Source organism: Adiantum capillus-veneris, chromosome 13, assembly GCF_014529385.1.
Source record: "Adiantum capillus-veneris isolate H3 chromosome 13, ASM1452938v2, whole genome shotgun sequence".
Taxonomy (NCBI): Eukaryota; Viridiplantae; Streptophyta; class Polypodiopsida; order Polypodiales; family Pteridaceae; genus Adiantum; species Adiantum capillus-veneris.
The window spans coordinates 133,745,768-133,773,008 of NC_140943.1; positions in this window are offsets into that span (position 1 = coordinate 133,745,768).

A 27,241-nucleotide genomic window follows, 5' to 3' on the forward strand; every position below is an offset into this window, starting at 1 on the left:
AGTGTGCCATTCCTCTCATCACCTACGCTTTCGTGCTTGACACTAACTTGCTTGACTGCTCGACATGTATGGCAAATGTGGCCTACCTCAGAAATAAAACATGCTTGCGGAGCTTCTTGTTCAAAACCTCGTCTCTTGGAGTGTATTGATTGCGAGATATGCCCAACAGAATAGGGCCAGAAGCTCCAGGCTATTTTGAGCAGATGCAAAGAGATGGCATCTCTCTAGATGCAATCACTTACATACACTAGCATCTAAAAATCATGCGGAATTACCCAAGATGCAAGGAATCCATGATGATATTTTTAGTCAAAGGTTGTTTCTTGATGGACATGTATGCCAAATACTTGAGAAGACTCAGAAAAGTGCTTTACGAGCTTCATGTCCGGAATGTTGTTCGTTCGGACACACTGATTGCGGGGTATACTCAATAAGGACAAATGTGGGCTGTTTTAGCCTAAAGCAAAGAGATGGCATATCTCTAGATGCAATCACCTATGCTTGCCGGCCCTTGTTGGGAAAATCCTGCACAATCAGCGTCTTGCATACTGCGACAGGCCTTAGAGAGGGCATATCTCGAGATGCAATCACCTACGCTTTCGTACTTGACACTAACTTGGTCGACTGGTCGACATGTATGGCAAATGTGGTCTACCTCAGAAAGAAAACATGCTTGAGGAGCTTCATGTCCGAAATGGTGTCCCTTGGAGTGTATTGATTGTGAGATATGCCCAACAGGATAGGGCCAGGAAGCTCCAGGCTATTTTCAGCAGATGCAAAGAGATAGCATCTCTCGAGATGCAATCACTTACGTACACTAGCATCTAAAACTCATGTGGCATTACCCAAGATGCAAGGAATCCATGATGATATTTTTAGTCAAAGGTTGTTTCTTGGTGGACATGTATGCCATGATACTTAAGATGACTCAGAAAGGTGCTTGACGAGCTTCATGTCCAGAATGTTGTTCCTTCAGACACACTCACTATTGGATATGCTGAATAAGGACAACTGGGCGCTGTTTTCACCTAATGCAAAGAGATTGCATCTCTCTAGATGCAATCACCTATGCTTGCCGGTCCTTGTTGGGCAAATCCTACACCATCAACGTCTTGCATAGTGCGACATGCCTTAGAGAGAGCATATCTCAAAATGCAATCACCTATGCTTTCGTGCTTGAAACTAACTTGGTCGACTGGTCGACATGTATGGAAAATGTGGTCTACCTCAGAAAGAAACATGCTTGAGGAGCTTCTTGTTCGAAATGTAGTCTCTTGGAGTGTATTGATTGCGAGATATGCCCAATAGGATAGGGCCAGGAAGCTCCAGGCTATTTTCAGTAGATGCAAAGAGATGGCATCTCTCCGGATGCAATCACTTATGTACACTAGCATCTAAAAATCATGCGGCATTACCCAAGATGCAACTAATCCATGATGATATTTTTAGTCAAAGGTTGGTGGACATGTATGCCATGATACTTAAGATGACTCAGAAAAGTGCTTTACGAGCGTCATGTCCTAAATGTTGTTCCTTCGAACACAATGATTGCGGGATATGCTCAATAAGGACAATTGTGGGCTGTTTTCACCTAATGCAAAGAGATGGCATCTCTCCAGATGCAATCACCTATGCTTATCGGTCCTTGTTGGGCAAATCCCGCACAATCAGTGTCTTGCATAGTGCGACATGCCTTAGAGAGGGCATCTCTCGAGATACAATCACCTATGCTTTCGTGCTTGACACTAACTTGGTCGATTGGTCGACATGTATGGCAAATCTAGACTGCCTCGGAAAGAAAACGTCTCTTGGAGTGTATTGATTGCGAGATATGCCCAACAAGACAGGGCCAGGAATCTCCAAGCTATTTTTAGCAGATGCAAAGAGATGGAATCTCTCCAGATGCAATCACTTACGTACACTAGCATCTAAAAATCATGCGGCATTACCCAAGATGCAAGGAATCCATGATGATATTTTTAGTCAAAGGTTGTTGCTTGGTGGAAATGTATGCCAAATACTTAAGATGACTCAAAAAGTGCTTGACAACCGAGCTTCACGTCCGAAAGGTTCTTCCTTCGAAGAGAATGATTGTGGGATATGCTCAATAAGGACAACTGTGGGCTATCTTCACCTATGCAAAGAGATGGCATCTCTCCATATGCAATCACCTATGCTTGCATTTTGAAGGCATGTAGCATTGTGCAAGACGCTGATTGTGCAGGATTTGCCCAACAAGGGCCGGCAGGGCCTTATAGGGCAGGAAGCTTTGGGTTGTTTTCAACATCTGAGAAGAGAGGGCATCTCTCGAGATCAAATCACCTATACTTTTGTGCTTGACACTAACTTGGTTGACTGGTCGACATGTATGGCAAATGTGGTCTACCTCCGAATGCTTGAGGAGTTTCTTGTTCGAAATGTCGTCTCTTGGAGTGCAATGATTGCGAGATATGCCCAATAGGACACGGCCAGGAAGCTCCAGGCTATTTTCAACAGATGCAAAGAGATGGCATCTCTCTAGATGCAATCACTACGTACACTAGCATCTAAAAATCATGCGGCATTACCCAAGATGCAAGGAATCCATGCTGATATTTTTAGTCAAAGGTTGTTGCTTGGTGGACATGTATGCCAAATACTTAAGATGACTCAAAAAAGTGCTTGACGAGCTTCATGTCCGGAATGTTGTTCCTTTGAACACACTGATTGCGGGATATGCTCAGTAAGGACAATTGTGGGCTGTTTTCACTTGATGCAAAGAGATGGCATCTCTCTAGATGCAATCACCTATGCTTGCATTTTGAAGGCATGGGGCACTATGCGAGACGTTCATTGTGCAGGATTTTCCCAACAAGGGCCAGGAAGCTTTGGGCTATTTTCAACGTATGATAAGAGAGGGGATCTCTCCATATGCAATCACCTATGCTTTCATAGTTGACATTGCCTGAGTCACCTGGTCAACATGTATGCCAAATGTGGTGTACTTCAAAAAGCATAAAACTTGCTTGAGGACAGGGCTTGCAAGCTCTACGATGCTTTCAGCAAATGCAAAGAGATGGCACCTCTCCAGATGCAATGAACTATGTACACTTGCATCTTAAAGACATGTGGCATTATGCAAGTTGTTGATATGGGCAAAGGAATCCGCGATGATATTTTTAGTCAAGGGCTATTGCTTGGAAGACATGTATGCCAAGTTGGCTCAGAAAAGTGCTTGACGAGCTTCCTTTTTGGAATGTCATTCCTTAGAACGCATTGATTGCGAGATACACCCAAGAAGGATAGCGATAGCAAGTTCTGGGCTATTTTCAGCAGATGCAAAGAGATAGCATCTCTCCATATGCAATCACCTATGCTTGCATTTTGAAGGCATGTGGCACTATCCAAGACGCTGATTGTGTAGGATTTGCCAACAAGGGCCGACAGGGCCTTACAGGGCAGGAAGCTATGGGTTGTTTGCAACATCTGAGAAGAGAGGACATCTCTTGAGATGCAATCACCTACGCTCTCGTGCTTCACACTAACTTGGTTGACAGGTCCACATGTATGGAAAATGTGGTCTACCTCAGAATGCTTGAGGAGCTTCTTGCAAATCTGGACTGCCTCGGAAAGAAAACGTGTCTTGGAGTGTATTTATTGCGAGATATGCCCAACAAGACAGGGCCAGGAAGCTCCACGCTATGTTCAGCAGATGCAAAAAGATAGCATCTCTCCATATGCAATCACTTACGTACACTAGCATCTAAAAATCATGCGGCATTACCCAAGATGCAAGGAATCCATGATGATATTTTTAGTCAAAGGTTGTTGCTTGGTGGAAATGTATGCCAAATACTTAAGATGACTCAAAAAGTGCTTGACGACCGAGCTTCACGTCCGAAAGGTTCTTCCTTCGAACAGAATGATTGTGGGATATGCTCAATAAGGACAACTGTGGGCTGTTTTCACATATGCAAAGAGATGGCATCTCTCCAGATGCAATCACCTATGCTAGCATTTTGAAGGCATGTAGCACTATGCAAGATGCTAATTGTGCAGGATTTGCCCAACAAGGGCCGAAAAGGCCTTACAGGGCAGGAAGCTTTGGGTTGTTTTCAACATCTGAGAAGAGAGGGAATCTCTCGAGATGAAATCACCTACGCTTTTGTGCTTGACACTAACTTGGTTGACTGGTCAACATGTATGGCAAATGTGGTCTACCTCAGAATGCTTGAGGAGTTTCTTGTTCGAAATGTCGTCTCTTGGAGTGCATTGATTGCGAGATATGCCCAACAGGACACGGCCAGGAAGCTCCATGCTATTTTCAACAGATGCAAAGAGATGGCATCTCTCTAGATGCAGTCACTACGTACACTAGCATCTAAAAATCATGCGGCATTACCCAAGATGCAAGGAATCCATGCTGATATTTTTAGTCAAAGGCTGTTGCTTGGTGGACATGTATGACAAATACTTAAGATGACTCAAAAAAGTGCTTGACGAGCTTCATGTCCGGAATATTGTTCCTTTGAACACAGTGATTGCGGGATATGCTCAGTAAGGACAACTCTGGGCTATTTTCACCTGATGCAAAGAGATGGCATCTCTCCAGATGCAATCACCTATGCTTGCATTTTGAAGGCATGGGACACTATGCGAGACGTTCATTGTGCAGGATTTTCCCAACAAGGGCCAGGAAGCTTTGGGCTATTTTCAACGTATGATAAGAGAGGGGATTTCTCCAGATGCAATCACCTATGCTTTCATGGTTGACATTGCCTAGGTCACCTGGTCAACATGTATGCCAAATGTGGTGTACTTCAAAAAGCATAAAACTTGCTTGGGGACAGGGCTTGCAAGCTCTAGGATGCTTTCAGCAAATGCAAAGAGATGGCACCTCTCCAGATGCAATCAACTATGTACACTTGCATCTTAAAGACATGTGGCATTATGCAAGTTGTTGATATGGGCAAAGGAATCCGCGATGATATTTTTAGTCAAGGGCTATTGCTTGGAAGACATGTATGCCAAGTTGGCTCAGAAAAGTGCTTGACGAGCTTCCTTTTTGGAATGTCATTCCTTAGAACGCTTTGATTACGAGATACACCCAAGAAGGACAGCGATAGCAAGTTCTGGGCTATTTTAAGCAGATGCAAAGAAATAGCATCTCTCCATATGCAATCACCTATGCTTGCATTTTGAAGGCATGTGGCACTATCCAAGACGCTGATTGTGCAGGATTTGCCAACAAGGGCCGACAGGGCCTTACAGGGCAGGAAGCTTTGGGTTGTTTGCAACATCTGAGAAGAGAGGACATCTCTTGAGATGCAATCACCTACGCTCTCGTGCTTCACACTAACTTGGTTGACAGGTCCACATGTATGGCAAATGTGGTCTACCTCAGAATGCTTGAGGAGCTTCTTGCAAATCTGGACTGCCTCGGAAAGAAAACGTGTCTTGGAGTGTATTTATTGCGAGATATGCCCAACAAGACAGGGCCAGGAAGCTCCACGCTATGTTCAGCAGATGCAAAAAAATGGCATCTCTCCATATGCAATCACTTACGTACACTAGCATCTAAAAATCATGCGGCATTACCCAAGATGCAAGGAATCCATGATGATATTTTTAGTCAAAGGTTGTTGCTTGGTGGAAATGTATGCCAAATACTTAAGATGACTCAAAAAGTGCTTGACGACCGAGCTTCACGTCCGAAAGGTTCTTCCTTCGAACAGAATGATTGTGGGATATGCTCAATAAGGACAACTGTGGGCTGTTTTCACATATGCAAAGAGATGGCATCTCTCCAGACGCAATCACCTATGCTGGCATTTTGAAGGCATGTAGCACTATGCAAGATGCTAATTGTGCAAGATTTGCCCAACAAGGGCCGAAAAGGCCTTACAGGGCAGGAAGCTTTGGGTTGTTTTCAACATCTGAGAAGAGAGGGAATCTCTCGAGATGAAATCACCTACGCTTTTGTGCTTGACACTAACTTGGTTGACTGGTCAACATGTATGGCAAATGTGGTCTACCTCAGAATGCTTGAGGAGTTTCTTGTTCGAAATGTCGTCTCTTGGAGTGCATTGATTGCGAGATATGCTCAACAGGACACGGCCAGGAAGCTCCAGGCTATTTTCAACAGATGCAAAGAGATGGCATCTCTCTAGATGCAGTCACTACGTACACTAGCATCTAAAAATCATGCGGCATTACCCAAGATGCAAGGAATCCATGCTGATATTTTTAGTCAAAGGCTGTTGCTTGGTGGACATGTATGCCAAATACTTAAGATGACTCAAAAAAGTGCTTGACGAGCTTCATGTCCGGAATGTTGTTCCTTTGAACACAGTGATTGCGGGATATGCTCACACTACAAGAGGCTATTCATATTAGCGACGCTCACACAGCGACGCTGAAAAAAAAAATTCTCGGCGTCGCTATGAGCGTCGCAAATATACTTGTAAATTTGCGACGCTCATAGCGACGCCGACTGGGCTAAAAAAATAACAGAGAGCGCCCAAAAACTCAGATCTCAGATCTGAGTTTTTCGACGCCCTCAAGCAAGGAGCAGGTAACGCTCTCCCCCCCCCCCCCCCCCCCCCCCTCTCTCTCTCTCTCTCTCTCTCTCTCTTTCTTCTCCACACACACACACACACACACACACAAACACACGAGGAGAGGAAGGAGAGCCAGGTATGCTCCTTCCCTCTCCTCACTCTCATGTTCCCTTCCCCTCTTTCTCTCTCCCTCTCTCTCTCTCTCTCTCTCTCACACACACACACACACACATAGTGTTTTCGAGAGAGAGAGAGAGAGAGAGAGAGAGAGAGAGAGAGAGAGAGAGAGAGAGTACAAACATAAACAAAAACGCACACACACATACATAAACAAAGAATGCACACACACATTGAGAGAGGAAAAGAGAGAGAGAGAGCATGCATAAACAAAAAACGCACACATCGAGAGAGGAAAAGAGAGAGAGAACATGCATAAACAAAAAACGCACACATTGAGAGAGGAAAAGAGAGAAAACATGCATAAACAAAAAAACGCACACACATTGAGAGAGAAAGAGAGAGAAACTAATTTAATGTCGTAGGAAACTAATTAAAATTAAAAGACCTAAAGATCTTGCCGACGAGGAGTTGAACTCAAGACCTATTATTCAAGAGGGAAATGGCATAACCAATCTATCATACTTGGCATGGGTGATAGAAAGGTTATACCATTTATCTCTTTTTATTGGCACACACATCCACACACGCGCACACACACAAGAAGAAGAGAGTTATAACGTCGTAGGAAACTATCCTAAAAGACGTTAAAGATTAGGTTAGATGTAGACTTACGTTAAATTAGATTTAGGTTTATTTTTAATTAGATTTACGTTTATTTACGCTAGATTTAGATTTACGTTATATTATATTAGATTTAGGTCTCCATAGACTGCGATGCCTGCATGAAGCGGGTGAAGAAAGCCCTCAATGGAATATAGGGTATTGCTGCCTTCACTCATGGTGGGCTCCGACGATCCAAAAGTACTGGTGAAATGTCTTCAGAAGATAGGGAAGAAGGTGGATCTTCAGGGCGGCAAGAGTCACTACATCCCCGACACAATGACCATCTAGACAACCTCTAGTCATTCAACAGCAACTTCAAAGTTAGTAACAAGAGCAAGAACGGTCTAAAGGGCCAATTGCTGTCGTCAGATGTGGATGGAGATGAGGCAGCGTCACCGCCGGAAGTTAACTCTCACATCTTTAGTGATGAGAATGCCAACACTTGCCGAGTTATGTGAAAAATTATGTGTTAAATCAATTTTAAGGTTCTTATAATACCTGTTAGTTTAGTTCTTTGTTTTTAATATAACATAATTTACGTTAGATTTAGATTTATGTTATATTAGATTAGACTTAGGTTTATTTAGGTTTACCCACACACACACACACACACACACACACACACACACAAAAGAAGAGAGTTTTAACGTCGTAGGAAACTATCCCAAAAGACGTTAAAGATTAGGTTAGATGTAGACTTACATTAAATTAGATTTAGGTTTGTTTTTAGTTAGATTTACGTTTATTTAGATTTACGCTTATTTACGTTAGATCGAGTCCACGCAAGAATTACTTACGGTTTAGGGTTTAGATCAGTTAGACGAACAGTGAAAAGATCTACTGTGAAAAGATGTTAAGATGCTGTGAAGTGCTACAACTAGAGAAGAGGCAAAGGGGTTTTGTCCACTACATGCAGTATCATGTAGACGTGGGTCTGTAGATTTCTTGTACCCACAAATATAGGTATTGACCAATAAAGACGAGATTATAACCCGGTGGTTCTGATCTCCGTGCACCTCTAGACCGAGGTGTGCGGGGATTGGACATGACTAGAGAATGTGAGGTAAAGAGAGAGAGAGAGAGAGAGAGAGAGAGAGAGAGAGAGAGAGATAAGACGAAGAATGCCAATAGAATATTAAATTTGTTGTCCAGGTTATAAGATTTTTATCCTCATTATGAGAAGTGACGAGGATGTGGGACCGTCCAACCGAAACACCTATCTCTCAACGAGGGCCTTATGTCCTTGTAATCAATGCAAGCATGCTGTGCGACGGACAAGACGTGTTTCTTTGCAGCACGTTCGCGAATTTGGCGAGTTCGATCCATCTATTAGAGATCGAGTTGTTGCCAATTATAACTCGTCGGACTCTGACGCTGGCCAACAAGCAGCAATCTTGCAACCCAATAGACGTGTTCGCAGGCGCTTTGGTCAAGCAGCATATGTGAGGCCACAAGATGTAGCCTCTGACAGCTCGGGGGATGATCATGCAGAGCACATTCCCAACGAGGCAATGTTTGAGCCCGAGATTGATGAAATGATCGAGACGATCATGGATTCAGAAAGGCTTCTCTATGATGATATGAAAAGTGAAGCCGATACGCCATTGTATAATGGAGCACGTATGTCTAGATTGAAAGCACTCTTGGTTCTTCTCAATATGTAAGCAAAGTTTGGATGGAGTGACACTAGCGTCACAGCGCTTTTCAGGTGATCTATTACAATTAGTTTACTTTAATAAAACTCTAAATGTATAATGATCTGATAGATTTTTACACGACTGTATCGTATTTTTATGTTGTGTAGATTGCTTAAAGAGCACATACTACCAGCTGACAATGTGATGCCAGATTTCCGAGATGAAGCAAGAAAGATTTTGCGAAACTTGGGGATGGATTACAATTCTATCCACGCTTGTCCTAATGACTGCATTCTTTTCAGAGGGGAATACATAGACATGGAGAAGTGTCCAAAATGTGATTCCGAAAGATATCGAGTAGATCTCCACGGGACAAAAATTCCACAAAAGGTTTTGCGACATTTTCCTCTGCTTCCTCGCATCAAGCATTTCTTTGAATGTAAGTCCATGGCGGCCCTAGCATCATGGCATGAGGAGAATAAATCTTCGGATGGTGTGCTACGAATTCCTGCAGATTGCGCAGCCTGGAAACATATAGATGGAACATAGTCGGATTTTGCCAGGGAAGCTCGAAATTTGCGCTTAGGCCTGGCTATGGATGGCGTAAATCCATTTGGTCAAAGATCAACATCTTACAGTGTATGGCCCGTTGTCATCGTCAACTACAACATTCCCCCGTGGTTGACTACGAAGAAGGGGCACCTATGGCTAAGCTTGATTGTGCCAGGGCGATATAAAGTGGAGAATATGGATGTGTATCTTCGTCCACTATTGGAAGAGCTACAACAATTGTGGATTGGCATAGAGGTGGTGGATATGAGCCGACACACAGGACGACGGAATGCTTTGATTAGAGGCATTCTAATGTGGACCATGCATGACTATCCCGGGCTAACAGAATGCTCAGGTGATCTATTGACACTCCTCACTCAGACACTGTAAATCTTGTTTTTTCCCATAGTTGATCTATTATCATGTGTATACATGCAGGGCTTCAAACAAGTGGATACAGAGCATGCGTCACATGTGGACCTAGACTGAATGCACATAGGGTGCCCTCACTGAAGAAGAAAATCTACGAAGGTCATCAAGCGTATCTTCCAGAGAATCATGTGTTACGCGATGGATTTTTGGGAAGAGAGCCACCAAGGATGTCTGCACAAGCATGGTTAGAGCAGAAGGAGATGTGCGATGACGGATTGCCTCCAGGGATGAAGAGACTATCTCTATGGTACGAGTTACCATACTGACCCTGACTCATGATCAATCACTTGCTCGATCCAATGCACATATTCAAGAATGTGGGTAATCTACTATGGGACCATCTGACCGGCAAGAAAGATACTTTGGGAGCCAGAGTTGACCTTAGAAATGTGGATCGTATGGAGAAATATTGGCCGCAAACAACATCTGATGGATCGATAAAACTCCCTAAAGCACCATGGATTTTCACAGGAGCCCAAGAACGCAAAGTAAAAGAGACCATTCAATCTTTGCGGACCCCCACTGGCGTAATGCACTTGCTCCGAACGTGTTTTACTAAAGACGGAAAGCTTACCGGTTTGAAGTCACACGATTGGCATAAAATGTGTCAGGTATGTTCATAGTGGACTTTAATATCATTGCATAAAATGTGGACTTTAATATCATTGCTGCACATACTTTACAGTTTATTTTACGGGTTGCCATTGAGGGATGTTTGTCTCTTGACATCCGTAACACAATCTACAAACTTGCAAAGCTGGTGCAATGGATCTCACAAAAGGACATCAACGTAGACTCCATACCATTCACCAAACTAAATGCTGCGGAGCTTGTGTGCATGTTTGAGAAACATTTTCCTACTACCATGCTAACCATTCAGGTGCATCTTCTTGTTCACATAGTTGATGAGGTGGAAATAGCTGGCACAGTTCATTCCAGATGGATGTTCTTCTTAGAACGTTTCATGAAAACGCTTAAGGGATATGTGCATCAAAAGGCACGTCCAGAGGGTAGCATGGCAAAAGGTTGGTTGGTATCAGAGTCCCTAGTGTACATTGGAGAGTGTCTAGACGGATTTGATAAAGCCCGGGACACGCTATGGCGAACCATAGATGATGAGCGCATATCTGGGATTGTCATGTGCAATCTTAGTGTTGAGAAGAAGATGACGGAAGATATAGAGGCTAAAATCAACCGATTTTGCATGCTTCACAATCCAGTGATGCAAAAGTGGATTTCACAATATGAGGATGCAAAGCAAGAGCGACAAAGGGCACGAATTGAGTGGAGACGGGGAAGACGACCACCGATGCACTATCCGACGGGTCTGGAGAGCCTACCAACCTTCATGAGCTTAAGATGGTTGCACAACCAATTGAAAAGCGCACAACAATGCGGTGACGAAGTGACTGAGGAAGAGTGGGAGTACTCTCGGGGTTGCGCGACCAAGGTAAGTTTGCAATGTACGACATGCTAGTGACTTCATTTCTAAACGTTTGAACGGCCACTCATAATCTTTGTTCGTTCTAGTATAAGTCATACACAGCAGCATGGTGTAAAGGTCGACATTTTAGGGTGGAACGGATCGACAAAAAGCGTTTTACTCAAGATTGTGGAATCATGGCAAAATTTGAACAGTCTAGTCGACGACGTTCCTTTGATGCAGATCCTGTGGTGGCGGAACTCACTTACTTCGGCACACTGCAAGAGATTTTGAGGATCGATTACAGAGGATTTTTTGTCGACTTGTTCGACGTGCAATGGTTCAAGATAATCATGGAGGGTCGCAACGCTACTGTGCGTAGAGGAGAGTCTGGTTTTCTTGAGGTGGATTCTACTAAGAAATGGACTGACCTAAGAGACACTTTCGTACTACCAAAGCATTGTGAACAAGTAAGTATGTAAATAGTTAACATTCCCCTTTTACAAGTTATGTGCTTGAAAGCTCTCATGTAAGTTATGTGGCTCTGGCAGGTAATATTTCATCCTACAAAGTCTACATCAAACTGGTGGTACGTCATAGAGGTAGCCCCTCGTAGTGCAAGGACGTATGAAGGCTACCATGTGCCAATCACAACGGCATCAATGGAGGAGATCAGAGAAGATGCTCAATCAGAAGCCGCTGCGGTGGTGCCAGACGAGCATCAAGATGCTAACACTCTATATGGGGTGCATGCAGAGGAGCTACAAAATGAAACAGAGGATATGTGTTTAAACGGAGAGCTCTATATAGATGCTGAGTTATGCGAGGATGAGAGAGAGATCTCTTAAAGCCACAAATATTGTATTTGAACAATTTTGCTCCGTGTTGTAAAAGCTCTGGCTCTCTAAGTACCTTCCATGGTGTATAACGCTCTTTTCTACTCGCGCTCACATCTTTTGATTGAAAATTCTAAGTTTTCGACTTTCCTCTTCTATCACTCAATTCATTCCGTCATTGCATTTATATGCGTCATTACGTCATTGTATTTAATGGTCTTTGCATCATTGTCTACTCTATTCATTAAATATTAAGTTTAAATATTCGTGTGTTTAATGCAGGTATGGATGATGAGGAGTTTCTTTCTTCTTTGTCACCGCAGCAGAGACAGTGGTACGTGGAGCGTCATCGCTCAGGCGCATCATCGCGCGTTCCTACTCCATCCGCATATCCCTCTCTTTCGGAGCATTCGGCTCGCTCCGAAGCTTCGGCGTCTACGAGACGATCTTCACACTCGTCTAGACACCGGCGCTCTAGTGGTGGCGGTGGCGGTTGTTGTGGGGATTCCGCCGCCGATGCCTCCACACCGCCTCGTGTTCGACGAGGCTCTTTACCCTCCGCTTCTTTGCCCGTCCCCACACCAGCCACAGCATCGCCATCTACGCCAGGTTTTGCGCGGCTGACTGTTCCTAGCAGCTACATACCTCTACCTACTCCGCCAGGAGCCACCCCACTCGGCACTCCTCGCTTCGGGGCCCAGACGCCGGTGGAGACACCTAACGTCCGTACCCCCATCGACACGCCGCTAGAGACCCCTGTCGGGACACCCAGGTTCACACGTCACCGGCCAGAGGGCTTGCCTTACTCCGTCGACTTCAGCGGCGGCATCATCATGGATGATGACGGCAAGAAGGTGATCTCTTGCATGCGTGGTCTTTGCTCTCAACTGTTTAGACACTACATACTAAACAAATGGAGTGAAGTACCAAGTGATTTAAAAAACAGAGTCATCAGCATACTTCATGATGAGTTTCCCGTTCCAACACGGGATCAGCGCTTCAATGAAGACCTGATGAAGATTCGAATGCGCGAATACTGCAAACACAAGCGTTCCGAAGTGCAAAAAGCAATCAAGAATGGGTGGAATAGGCCAGATTAGCTGGCCAAAGAAGATTGGAAGAATGCGAAGAAAGCAGCGCGCGAGAATCCCGACAAGTGGAAGCAACAAAAGGATGCAGCCAGAGCGCGAGTAGAGGCAGGGAGCTCGCACCACTTGGGGAGCGGTGGATGGGCATCATTTGAGGCCGATTTTGTAAGTGTTTTCGCATTGCTCTTTATGTTCGATAGTTTAGGGTTTATGAGTTTTTTAATTCTAACATAATGAAATCTTTGTATGTTTTGACAGTGGTCGATGACAGGACGTGATCCCACACCGTACGAGCGCGAGTACGCAGGCAGGAAGGGCTTAAATGCCCTGATGGACATTCTCAGTTCTCGCGGCGGCATGGTCTTATTGTCTTTTTTTGCAGAATCCGACAGGTACGTCGCTTGGACGCGATGAGACGTCTGACTAGACGACGTCGGTTTAGCCGTAGCTAGATAGCATTAGTTTAGGGTTTCTCATAGCTTATGTATCATGAGACGGATTTTATACGTCTTTTTGAACCATGTATATTATTACATTTGTCACCGCAGTTCCTTTTGCCAATCAATTCTTTATGCCTATGATGTTGTACAATTGTCATTATTACATTTGCCTATCAATTCATTTTGCCTATGATGTGTACAATTGTCAATTTTACGCTTGTCAATTTTGCAAACAATGCGTCTTCTGGGTGACTATTTTGGGTCTATTATCTACCCTTGCACTTTTTTTAAAAAGTGAATCAAGTACAATATGGTTGATGGGTGGCAGGGCATCCAATGCCATGTCACCAAAAAAAAATTCTCTCGGGCGTCGCTATAACCGTCGCTATTTATGGCTCTGTAGCGTCGCTATGAGCGTCGCTATAGTCTTCTGTGTAAACGTCGCTATAACCGTTGCTATGAGCGTCGCTATGAGCGTCTCTATATAGCGACGCATTTAGCGACACCTATAGCGACGCATATAGCGACGCTCTCGTAGCAACGCTCGTAGCGACGGTTTTAGCGACGCCGGGGGTTAAAAACACCAGTGTATTTTCATCGCTAACAGCGTCACAAGAGCACACAATCTCTTGTAGTGACACCTCGGGGCGCTATCCTAGCAAGTCTGGTTGCAATCCGACAAAGGTACCAAAATCACGATCCATCATGAAAAAGGTCATGAAAACTGCATCAAAACATGCCAGAAATGTTGTCTTATGGTCTAAGAACACTCTCCTATGGTCAAAACGAATAAAAAAAATGATTTAAGCACTCAAATCTGCAATTACAGCTCACAGACATGTAGTCGCAAACCACAACAAAACTGACAATGCTTACACTTAATTTAAAGAGCAAAGAGAGAGGAACACAATGCAAGTTTTGGAATTGAAAACTGATTACCCATTCATTAATTGCGATGATTACAAGGTGGAGCAGTTTGTAGCTCGAGCATACATACAGAAGAGCTCTTTTTCTCTCTCAAAGATAAGCCTCCTTTCACATTAAGGTTATTGACCTTTATACCTAGGGATTTGTAAATATCTAGTGGCCGGCTCATACGGACCTTTACAATTATATGACATCATTACAACTCCGGGAATTGACCTAGTACTCTAGAATTAGGATTTGCATAGAGTATCACTACACTAGCTTGGACAATTAATAGAGTACAAATGTGGTCGTGTCCGGCCAGGTGGATGCCCGTTTGATCTATCCTCAAACACTTTGCTAGACTCTTACCATACGTTTTTCAAGTACTTAGAGACTCATGACCCAACAAAATACTACTCTTGTCGTTCTAGTGCTAGGTCTTGATGTGGGGCCTCATACTGTCCAGTCTCCATGATTTTCCTTGTGTAGTAGGTGGGTTTGAGAGTCAGTCCCCGGTGGAAATTGGTCAATCATTCTGAGGGCTTGGTAAGCTACCTGGTTTCTATTGTCCCTGCATCTATGTATGTCTTGGTTTTCTCACTACCCTTGAGGTTTTTTTCCACCATATTTTCAAGTATGTAGCTACCCAATCGCACTGAGCTACCCTTTCCTCAGAAATCCCCATTGCCCATGAAAATGGTAATGTGCATGCTGGGCTCTTTGTCTCTCAATGGATTCTATAATTTGAGGTTCTACAAAATCAAACGCAATGGCAGCTCTGTCTCTGAATACACCAGGTCTTTACAGGTGAACTTGTGCCCTTGCTTCTTGACAAATGCTTTGCAGTTGTCAATGACCTTTTCTTTTAGCAGTAGATTGTGATTTCCAAGAGGAATTTGGAGGGCCTCATTGATAAGATCCATGATGATCCTTACCTTCACAGTTGATCCATCTATACCTGTCAGTGTAGCCTCTCCATTGTAATGGATAGATCTCGTCAACTCGTTGGCTCTTTAGAATTCTGTGCCCCATGGAGGTAGTCTAACAATGGTATCCATCTACAAGCATCTAGATCCCTCAAGCATATTTTTTTGTTGATGCAAGTCCATAGCTCCTTGGAAAATATAGTCATCTTCACCTTTGTGCCATTTGCCACTTGAAATCTTCCAATAAAAACATTGGCCAAAATCTTGGCGAGCTCCTCTTTTGAAACATGAGCCTTCTCATTGGATGATATTTCCACCACTTGGTAGGGGGAAGCCTCCCACATCTTTCTTGGTCTTCTATGAGGCATCCTCACATCTGAAAATCATTTAACTAGTTCTTAAAGGATGCCAAAATCTTGTCAAGAAAGTTAAAAAAACGCAAACTTGACCATAAAATAAAAAATAAGCATAGCTTGATTAAAAGTAGTCCAAACTTGACTAAATTTCACGGATAGCTACAAGCACTAGGTTATGTTATTAGAGGTTAGACGTGGCTAAGGGGGTCATGGATCATAGTCCATGTTGGAACACATATTAGAATTATGGTGATGCCATCTGATAAAGCATGCTTTGGCAATTTTATGGTACACTTCTTTTTAAATTTGGATCACAGGTTGAAATTCTATGCCACTTTTTTGGAAATTTTCTCACACCCAAAGAATTTTGGCATTTTGGCAAGGTTTTTGAAGCTCAAATGATTTGCAATTTTGTGTTTAGGATGTTTTAGGAATTTGGGACCTCATGGCATGACTATTGTTTGGATATCTCATAGGGGGTCATAGATTGTGATCCATGTTTGATAAGCTTTTGGGGTGAAACTTGGGGTGCCTTTTTTTATAGCATATCCTAACACACACAAGTGAAAATATCTTCAACTCTTTTGACAAGTTTTGCTCAATTTTACCATACTTCGAGCATATTTCCCAAGTTATGACCCAATTTGGTATGAGCTTGCCATATTTGGTTTTGGCTAGCAACTTTGATCAATCTATTTATCATTTTTCTTATTTGATGATTTGAAGTTGAAGTAGTGCCCAATTCCTAGTTGTCTATTGATTTCTATCCCAATTGGAATCCCTTTGATCCCCTTAGTCTCCATGGCAAGTTTAGTCCATTTTCTAGTAATTTTATTTCATGCCTTGAGTTAGAAAGAATTCACAACTTCTCTTGACTTTGCAGTTTGACCAAAAACACAATTCTTGTTATTGACACTCTAACAATGTTGAGCTTGATAAATAAAGCAATTTATGTGACCAAAGGCTGAAGTTTTGTCACCATGCACCATCATTTACTCTTACAATCATTTGCAACCAAATTGGACAAAACTGTTGGGGTAGCTTCTATGCATGTTCCCTAAGCTATTGGTTTAGTTTTTTTCTAGATTTGGGTCAAATTTTCCATTTGTGGGTCAAAATGACCATTTGGTGATTGAAATACCAGTTTTACTTAGATTCGGTGGTTCCACTATGCATTTTACACCAAATTTGTAGGGAAAATCCCCCAAGATATATACAAGCTAGTTGGACCAAAAAAAAATGTTTGCGTAAGTTCGGGGTCGTGGATCGCAAACCATGTTCTACAAATGTACATATGTACATACTTTTCTCTATGCATCTCGCCCGATAAAAATTGTCAATATGGCTCATTACTTAGGAAATTAGAGGAAAATTATGCTTAAAAGGTAATCAAAAGCAAAAATTTAAGAGTTAAAACACACTTCATACATTGTACACATAATCTGTCATTTTCTTGCATCTTAAGATCTTGTATTATGATGCTCCAGCTATGGTTACTCCCCCTTTCCAATTTTGAGTCATCCCGGACGAATGTATGTGCAATGTGATTGGGCGTGAGCAACATGTCTATGCAAGGCCGTGTAATGTAGCACTATGATGATTATGGAGGAGATGCATTGGGTAACACTCTGCTATGCATGATGTGTATATTGATACAAGTTTCAGTGGATTTTGCTCGCAAGGTTTCATTTCTACAGTATTTTGCAAACAAAAGATTTTGAAGACGAATCGCCTGTACTTTGATGATTTGTTTGATGAGTATAATGAACTGCTTGTTGATTTGACTTGGCATGGCTTGGGGTACCCACCTTAAGATTTGTTTTGGAGCCTTTGAAGATGTTTCGCAGTTTGATTGTTTTGGTCTCCATTGCAATGTCAGTTCTTAGGCAGTTGTAGACTTTTCCAATTGGACTTTGGGAATCCATTTATACTTTGGCGAGCTTGATAAATAATTGAAGTGTTGTTTGGATATCCTGCACCATTTTGGCTTATGTTGAGGATTTTTGGCTACTTGGAAGCGTGGTTCAATCGAGGTGGAAGAAAAATCGAAAAGCGTGGTCTTGGGTATCTATATTTGTTGCGGTTTGGAATGTACAATGTAACATATGATGTACCCTTGAGGTTGTACTTCAAAGTGTCATACTACCAATCTGATACTGCTAGTCAAAGAGACTACATCCAAAGCTTGTATATGTCTAACAAGATTCACATTTCTAGATCTCAAAAGCGATATTGTATCATTTGCAAACCCCTACCAAATTAGCTAATTATTCTTCAGCTGCAACCATAGAGTTTTATTCTCAACATTCAATATATCCAAGTAAGAAAACACGTATGAGAGGCACATCCATGGAATAAGGGAATAATTATAAGAGGGTGTTTGTACGTAACAAATATCTATGTGGAAAAGCCTTCAATGATTTTATCATCAACTACAATTCTAGAAGACGATCCTGTTCCTAACAAAATTATATAGGTTGCAAATTTAGGTCCAAACCTCACGTTTGACTATAGGTGACACAAAATCACATTGTATAGTGTTAATAGCTTTAGCAGAGTCAATTTTCATGAGCATTACATTCTCATTAGACCTTAAAGCATGCTCTATACCCAACTATACTGCCAATATATTATGCAAGATGGATCTCCCTATAATAAGCCTAGATTGAGAGACATGGATGTACTTTCTCAACAATGGATTGGTCGTACGTTCTTGCCAAGGATTTTTCCAACAACATGTGTATGATCCCCATCATAGTAATAGGTGTCCAATCAAAGTGAGGTTTAGGTAAAATATTTTTAGGAATTAGTTTGATAATGCGTTGTTTTAGACATGTGGATAGATGTTGTGACCTCCAAATAATGTGGATTAGGGTAAGCACAATATCTTTGAGATTAGGCAAGTAATCAAATATAGACTTCTTAGTGAGAAACGATAGATGCAGGTGTTTTTTCATTGGCAGCCTTAGAGCTACATGATAATCTTTTCTGGTACATCATTGATGCATCATCTATTGTAACACACTCATCCACTTTGTTAAAAGTATATCCATGGATTTGAGTCTTTATTTATATTTTTCATGAGACACTCTCAAGGTAAATTGATAATATTAATGATCGGAATGCTTTATCTAAGTTGGATTCTCTTCAATTTTCCCATGATCTAAGAGAAGAGAAGTCGATGACTCTCTATTATGTTTAGTTTTTAATCATCAAAAGAAATATTAATGACTATCATACAAGGATCTTTTCCTAAATGAAATATACCTTTTTTAGCCTTATTATGTTCATGCTGCAAAAAAAATTCCATTTCATCCTTTTAAGACAATGTTTCCGTAATTGCAACGTCTTTGCAATTTTTTTACTATTGTTAACCAATGTTCAAATAATAGTCTTAGTATCCTCGTTGGTATTGACAGCAACATAATTTCCTAATGTCTTCATGTGAATGAGAACATCTCTCAACTCTCTCTGAATGTCATGTTCTCAAGTGTATTGAATGTTGATGAGCTTGATTCTCCTCAACCCTCTTTTTCCTATATGGACATCACTTTTCCTCATATAGAGAGCATGGTTCTTTGTCAAAGCGTAGCCTTGATTCCTCTTCCTCTATGCTGATGTGGTCTTGGGCTTCGATAAACAGCTTTGTAGCTCTCCTTTCTTGTGTGACGAACAATATGATGGAATTGTGAATAGCTGATTGACTAAGAATTTGAAAGACTAGAAACATCATATGATGGGCTTGAGAACACAAAGAGAATTGAAAATTTTCAAACCAGGGAAAGAACTGTGACTAGCTTACATAGCCACGGATCTCACCAAAGAGGAAGCGCAGATTTTGATAACTACTCTCAAGAAATATAGAGATGCGTTTTCTTGGTCATACAAAAATATCAAGGAAGTGTATTGGAACATCTCTCTACATACGGTATTTCTTAAGTGTGATGTTCAGCCATGCAGACAAGGTCCTTATACATACAATGAAACATTTGCAAAGAAAATCAAAGAGGAGATAGATAAGCTCAAAGAGGTGGAGTTTATCTATGAGATTGAACACATGGAATTGGTGTCACCAATTGTGATAGTATCCAAAAAGAATGACAAACTATGCGTCTGCATAAATCTCAAACGTGTGAATGTCTCTACAATTAGAGACAACTATCTCTTACCCATCTTTCTTGATGGGGGTAAGAGATAGAAAATCAAAGAGGAGATAGATAAGCTCAAAGAGGTGGAGTTTATCTATGAGATTGAACACATGGAATCGGTGTCACCAATTGTGGTAGTATCCAAAAAGAAGGACAAACTATGCGTCTGCATAAATCTCAAACGTGTGAATGTCGCTACAATTAGAGACAACTATCTCTTACCCATCTTTCTTGATGGATTTTTGGGCTATAATAAGATCACTATAAATCTAGAAGATCAACAAAGAATGGAATTTGCCATAGAATGGGGCATATTTTCTTATTCATTGATGTTGTTTGGCTTGAACAATGCACCTACCACATTCTACAGACTAATGAGTCATGCATTCAAGGTGTATCTAAGACGTTTCTTAAAGATTCATATGGATGACTTTTGTGTGCAATCTCTACGAAGGCACAAGAATATCGAGAACCTAAATAATATCTTTGATAAGTGTTGGACTTATCGCATCTACCTAGAACCTCAGAAGTGTGTGTTCATGATAAGATAAGGTAAGATTTCGGGACATGTTGTGTCCATAAAAGGCATTTCTATAGATCTTGAGAAGATACAAGTGATTGTTTCTCTTTTGAGACCTATAAAATTTAGAGAGGTACAAGCCTTTCAGGGCCATTGTAGGTATTATCAAAGGTTTATTCATATGTATGAAATTGTTTCTAAGCTCGGGGGGATCATTATGTATAAATTGTGTATATCACATGCATTCAAAGCCTGATTTTAATACTCCTTACTTGTAAATTTTTGACAAAAAAAACACACCCCAATTTGTAACCTTTTTCCCCAATTTTATTTTATGATAGCCTTCTCTATGTGAAAATGTGGAAAATTTTGAAAATAAATAATCCCTTTTGCTGCACTCACATGATAGTCACAATATTATTAAGTGACTCCCACGAGTTTCTAAGCCTCTCTATGCTCTCATCATGAAATTAGAGTGTCATGAAGAGTGTGAGAATGTGTTTCAACAATTGAAGCATAGACAGATTTTTGCTCCAATTTTGAAAGCTCCTGATTCAAACAAAATCTTCCATGTCCACTTAGATGCATTGGCTTATGAAATTGGATGTATCGTATCACAACCTAGAGAGAAATATGGATTTTCCAATGTGTTACTCTAGTAGACAACTCAATAGTGAGGAGTGAAGTAACACGACAACGGAGAGAGACGTTTTTGGAATGATCTTTGCAATCGAAATGTTTACACATTACCTTCTTGCAAACAAATTCATATTTTTTTTGAATCACTAGACACTATTGTAATTAGTGTTAAAACCATGCAATACTAGTCATTTAGTTCATTGATTCATTATATTGCTGGAGTTTTATTTCATAGTAGTGGTCAAGAAAGGGACTACTCATCAAAGGGATGACCATTTATCATAGTTAATACATGGAGAAGCACCTGTCAAAGTTAATGAGGACTTGATAGATTCATACCTTTTCAACATACACATGGTACCCAGGTGGAGCAAACATGTTATACCATTTTCACCATTAGTTCTCTCTACAGATGGAAAGGCAATCATCAATCATTGATAAATCACGATTTCTTGTGCGTATAGCAAGATGGCTATATAAGCACGAAGAGGACAAAATACTTAGGCTATGTATAGAGACGTGCAAGAAAGAATTGTACTCGAGACGAGCTCACATATAAATGATAGAGTTTCACAACACAAAAACACAAATATACCAGAGAATAATGGAACTTGGAGTATGTTGGCCTCATATCTAGAAAAGTGTCCATGACTATGTTAGTTCATGTGGAATTTGTGCCATTCAGAAGCCAATCAAGCATGCTACATTGTTCAAGATAATAGCAGCACCTAAGTGGGGGAAGTACATTGTAGACTACATAGAAAAAGGAATCTTGCCAGCAAACATGAGCAGACCGAGGTTGCCTCCAATCCAAAAAGAAGAAAAAAACTATATAATCATTGAAAATAGCCTTTATTGCAGAGGGATAGAAAACAATCTGTGAACCTATGCTGCAAAAAAGGTCACTTTTTGGCTGACGAAACCACAAAAGAAATACTTCTTGTAGGAATCTAGTGGCCTACTCTCTACATGGATGCAAAACATTATGTCAAATGATGTGATGATTTTCAACAACGAACAAAAGTACCGATGCGATGTGATGAAATGCCACTAAGACCAATGATGGGGGCAAGGGATTTTTCCAAATGGGAAGAAGACTTTCCTGGACCTATCTCACCACACTGGCATATAGAACACGTGCTCAATACATCATAGTGGCCACAAATTATTTGACCAAATGGGTAGAAGTCAAGGAAACACCAAAGAATGACACTAGAACAACAACAAAGTTCTTGTATGAAAACATTTTCACTAGATAGGGGCTTCCGATTGACATAGTCAGTGATCAAGGGACTCATTTCATCAACAATATGGTTTACTTTCTATTATGATAATTTTTGGTGCTTCATTCAAAGTTAATGGCATATCATCCTCAAGAAAATGGGCAAGCATTAGGAAGAGAATGGGGTCCAGGAGGGCCTCTTTATTTGGTAGTTTAAGGAATTCAAACCTTTAGTATTAAGAAAGTAATCAAAAGATAGCTTTTGAATTCAAACAGGAAAAATGGCTAGTTTATTTGAATTCAAAGTTTCCCCCCAAAATGGAACTTAAAATATAGCGAGTAAAACCATATCATGTAGCATGGCTATGGAAAAAGCTTCATGTGTAGATTACACATCTATGATCTCCTCTCAAATCAAAGATCATATGTAGGAGTTATGGAAGGTCAAAAGTCATAAAATTATCCACCTCCTTTTGGGGAAAAAAATGCATCCTTTGACCACTCTTACACATCTCTTACACACCCACCATTATTGCACACACAGTATAAACCTATTCCTCAAAATGTTAATCACCTTTATAAGATCCTACACTACGTGTCGCACAAGAATTAGGATGGATGGGAGGCGAGTTATTTGGTAGATTATAACATCTAACCCAATTAGACGAGTTGTAATTGCAGAGGGTTTCACCCATCTATGCACAAAAACAACAAATGAAATGATTTCATGATCAACATGTGATCAACAAGGAGTTTCAAAAGGGTAACTATGTATTAGTCTACACCTTGAAGCAACACTCTAAGAAATGGAAAAGACGAGGTAATGGCCCAATTTTTGTGATCAAGGACATATTACCCAATGGTGTTGTACAACGTGAAACGTTGGAGGTGATATCTAATTGGATCAATGGTTATAGATTGAAGAAATAGCATCAACCTCTCGCCACAGAATTTTGAAGAAGATTCACAAAGCAAGCTAAAAGCATGCAATGGTGGTACAAAAAAAGGACCTTTTCTGTTTGTACCTAGTTGGTACTTCTACAAAAGCAAGAGGTTGTTTTGGAGGGAGCCGTTTTGGGCCTCTAAAATGAAATGGTGTAGGAGGGAAGCTAGTGAGAATCAAAAAATCCAATGACCACTCCAATTGAAGAGACATCGTTGGTGGGGCCAATGATGGATTGGAGTTTTTGCACGTTTGAACTCCTGTGACGTAGCGTGTGTGTCCTGCGTAATTCCAGTGGCTTTTTGTAGTGTCTCTCGACCACAAAACGCTATGACAAAGCTCTCAGGAATCACCTTCAGGATTCCCCTATGCAGCTCCCATGCCATAATGATGACGCTCGCGAGGAAGTCTGATACTGCCAAGGGTTCACCTGACAAAGGCAAGAAGCCCGGGACAATGGATGCAACCTCCCCCCTCAAAGGCACAAAGTCTCCCAAAAGCATCAACACACCGAACACAAGGGCTAGCAAGGGGAGCATTTCTGTGGAAGAAATCAGGAAAGTCTGCAGCACCTTTTGCCGAGGACGAGAATCCGTCTTCAACTAAAACAAGAGGTTGGTGTTTCTACGCTGTCATGTCCTGCAGGATTTGATTTTGTTTCATGAGAGGTAGCTATGTCAAAGGTTGTAAGGTCATTGCATGCAATTTTATGTAATTTTTCTTGCTCAAGAGCCTTGCATTATGCATTCATGAAAGCATATGTGCCTCGAACCGAACACAATTTCATGAAAAAATTCAACAATTGCACGAGTGTATTGTTTCATATATGCATTGCATGTAAGTAAATTTTTTGTTTCTTGCTCAGGAGCTTTTGCATTTCTATCCTTCTTTCGCATTGCATGCATTCGTGATTCAAGCATATGTGCCTTCAGTCGAACACAATCTCAGGAGATTTTTCAACAATTGTGAATGTGTTTTTTCATCTATGCATCTATGCAGAAGGGTCTTCTTGTATCCCTATTATCATGCCCTGTAGGACAAGAGGGTTTACTAAGAAAATCAAGAAGTTTAGAGTACAAAATATGGTAATGTACACTACCAAATTTGGTACTTTACTGTACCGAATTTGGTACTGTACAATGATAACTCTGTATAGCCTCAAATTTGGTCAGTACCAAATTGTGCATTGGGAAGAACACCTGTGTGACCAAAGGGCTGTTTAGGGTGTAGGGTTTAGTTTGACGTTGCCAGAAAAAGAGTGGAGAGAAGACGAGGAACAACCGCAACTGTGTTTTTGCTGTTTTTGGAGCCTATTTTGGTCGTAAACTACTCATCGGAGGTCGGATTTGAGCACTTTGACATTGTAGACTGGGGTTTTGGGCCGTTCCAAGCGCGATCGTGCTATCAATTTTTCCAAATTTCTCACTGTTTTTCTGCTATTTTGGTTGTGTAAGTTTCTCCTATGAGCGAATCTTCTGCTCCAGTTTGTGATTGTATCTGGCTTGTTTTACCCATATTGTGTGAGCTATTTGCCCCATTGGTGTTGGCCCAAGATCAATTGTATCTAAACATTGAGCTGAGTTTTTGTGTGTGTGTGTGTGTGTGTGTGTGTGTGTGTGTGTGTGTGTATTTCTTTGTGTGGAGTGGGCAAACAGATAGTCTCTCTCCTCTCACTCCATAGGTGTGTTCCCTGTTTGGCCAGGTGTGTTGTGTAAGACGAGTGGTGCCCCATAGTGTGTGTGTATATCCTTCCAAGAGTGTGTGTTGGGTCATTATTGAGGCATTTTGTGTGTTTACATCCCGCTCACATTCTTTTGGCATCCCCACGGAGGATCTTCTTCGAGTACCTTCTGCTTCGAGATTCGGGATTACAGGTTGTAGACTATAGGTTACAGGTAACAAGGATAGGCATATGTACAGGTGATTCACATGTACACGTAGTTGGAGTACAGTGATATACTACCAGTGGTGTCACTTGCAGTTGTTGTGGGTATGCATCATTTGGCGCCTGTTTGAGCGCATTGTCTACTGGTATTGTACATTACTTGTGGAAATTGCCATTGTACGGCTTTGTGGAGCCATATTTGGTTTTATTTGGCAGTCCCAACCATTTCTGAGACCTGGTCTGGAAGATATTCATTTCTAAGACTTGACTATATGAGATTTGCATAAGCCTTCGTGTGAGGGTCGATAGCGTGAGTTTTTATTGAGCTGGGGGATTCTCAAATGTGGAGATCCTTTCGGTGATATAGGTAGCTCATACTAGTGATTCCTCATTGATTCTCGGGTTCTATTGTTGGCAGTTTATGCATACATCTACAGTCTATATTTTGGGTTCTTAGTGCTCTACTTCTGGAGAAACTCTGCCAAAATTTTTCCAAGTTGTGATGGATGGTTTTTTGGTCTTTTGAGCCATTTATGCTTTTATGCTACTGAAATTTTGGCAAAATCAGAGGATAAGAGAGGTGTGCTTTCTTGGGAGCTGCATGGTTGACTTTAATGGATGATCAAAATGGCCCTCAATTCACTCCTTTTCATTTAACTCAGAGAATCCAGATAAATGTTCATGTGTCCAGGAAGATTTTTTTCCAACAGCGCATAGTCTTTATTTTGGGCCAAGAAGATTATGAGAGATCCTGGAATGTCCTTTGCCTGTTGTAATTCCGATGATTAACTATGAAAACTCATTTTATGTGCATGTGTTTGTCCTTATCTAAAGTTGAGCTCCATTGAAGTTTCTGGGAATTGAGTCAGTCAAAAGTTTTGGGTTCTTGCAGGTGTGTTCAAAGGGGTTCTCAAAGCATTGTAGCTTGGGTAGCCATGGCTTTCTCTTATCCGGAGTTTCATGGAAGAAGTGATCAAGATGTGGAAGATTTTTTGGAAAAGATGGAGGTTGCCTGCATTAGCAACCAAATTCATGACCTGGCGCAGATGTTACGCCTTCTCCAAATTTGTTTGAAGAGTGATGCACGGGTTTGGTCCAAAGCATTTGAAGAGGAGTTGCATGGGGCTGATCCACTGGTGAGGTTGAGTTGGGACAATCTACGGCATGGGTTGGAAGTGGAGTTTGTGAAGATAGAAGATCCTGACAAAGTGTGGCAAGAAGTACAAGATTTAGTGCAGAAGGAAGGTGAGCTAGTAGATGCGTACATACATAAGTTTTCATTGGCATGGGAGCGGATGTGCAAGGCCTTAGCACCACAGGTACCCCCGCATAACATGATGAAGAAGGACAGGTTCTTGGTTGGTCTTTGGGAGAATAAACGTTGGAGAGTGGGGTTAAAGAAGCCTAGGACATATGAAGATGCACTAGAGGTAGCAAGGAACAAAGAGTGGAAGCTGAGGAAAATGAGTCAGCTAGGAGTAGAGTCTTTGCCCATGAGGTCTGAATTTCAGCCTATGGATTCTTCACAAGGTCGTATGCCAGGGGTTCATCATGAACTAGTGGTTCCTGTTACTCCTCAGGTTATGCCAACAGTGGTCACTACAACAGTGCAAGATGATGGGCTAAGGCAAGACATGAGGCAAGTGGTAGAGTTAATGAAGAATCTCAGCCGAAACATGCTTGGTCAAGTGGGAAATAATCGAGGTCAAGGGAGGTTTGCAAATCAGCCAGGAGGTGAAGAAAGACCTAGGAATGGTGCTGGACAAAGCAATGGTAGGTTCTGGAGGCAGACGCCCACATGTTATAATGGCGGAGAGTTGGGCCACATTAGCCCGCATTGTGATAAGCCACCAAGGATGCGGGGAGACATGTATCCATTGCCAAGACAGGTGCTAACTAGGTCAAATGATTATGGCATCGAAATTAAGGGAGAGGAAGGAACCAGTGGATTAACACAGGAGGA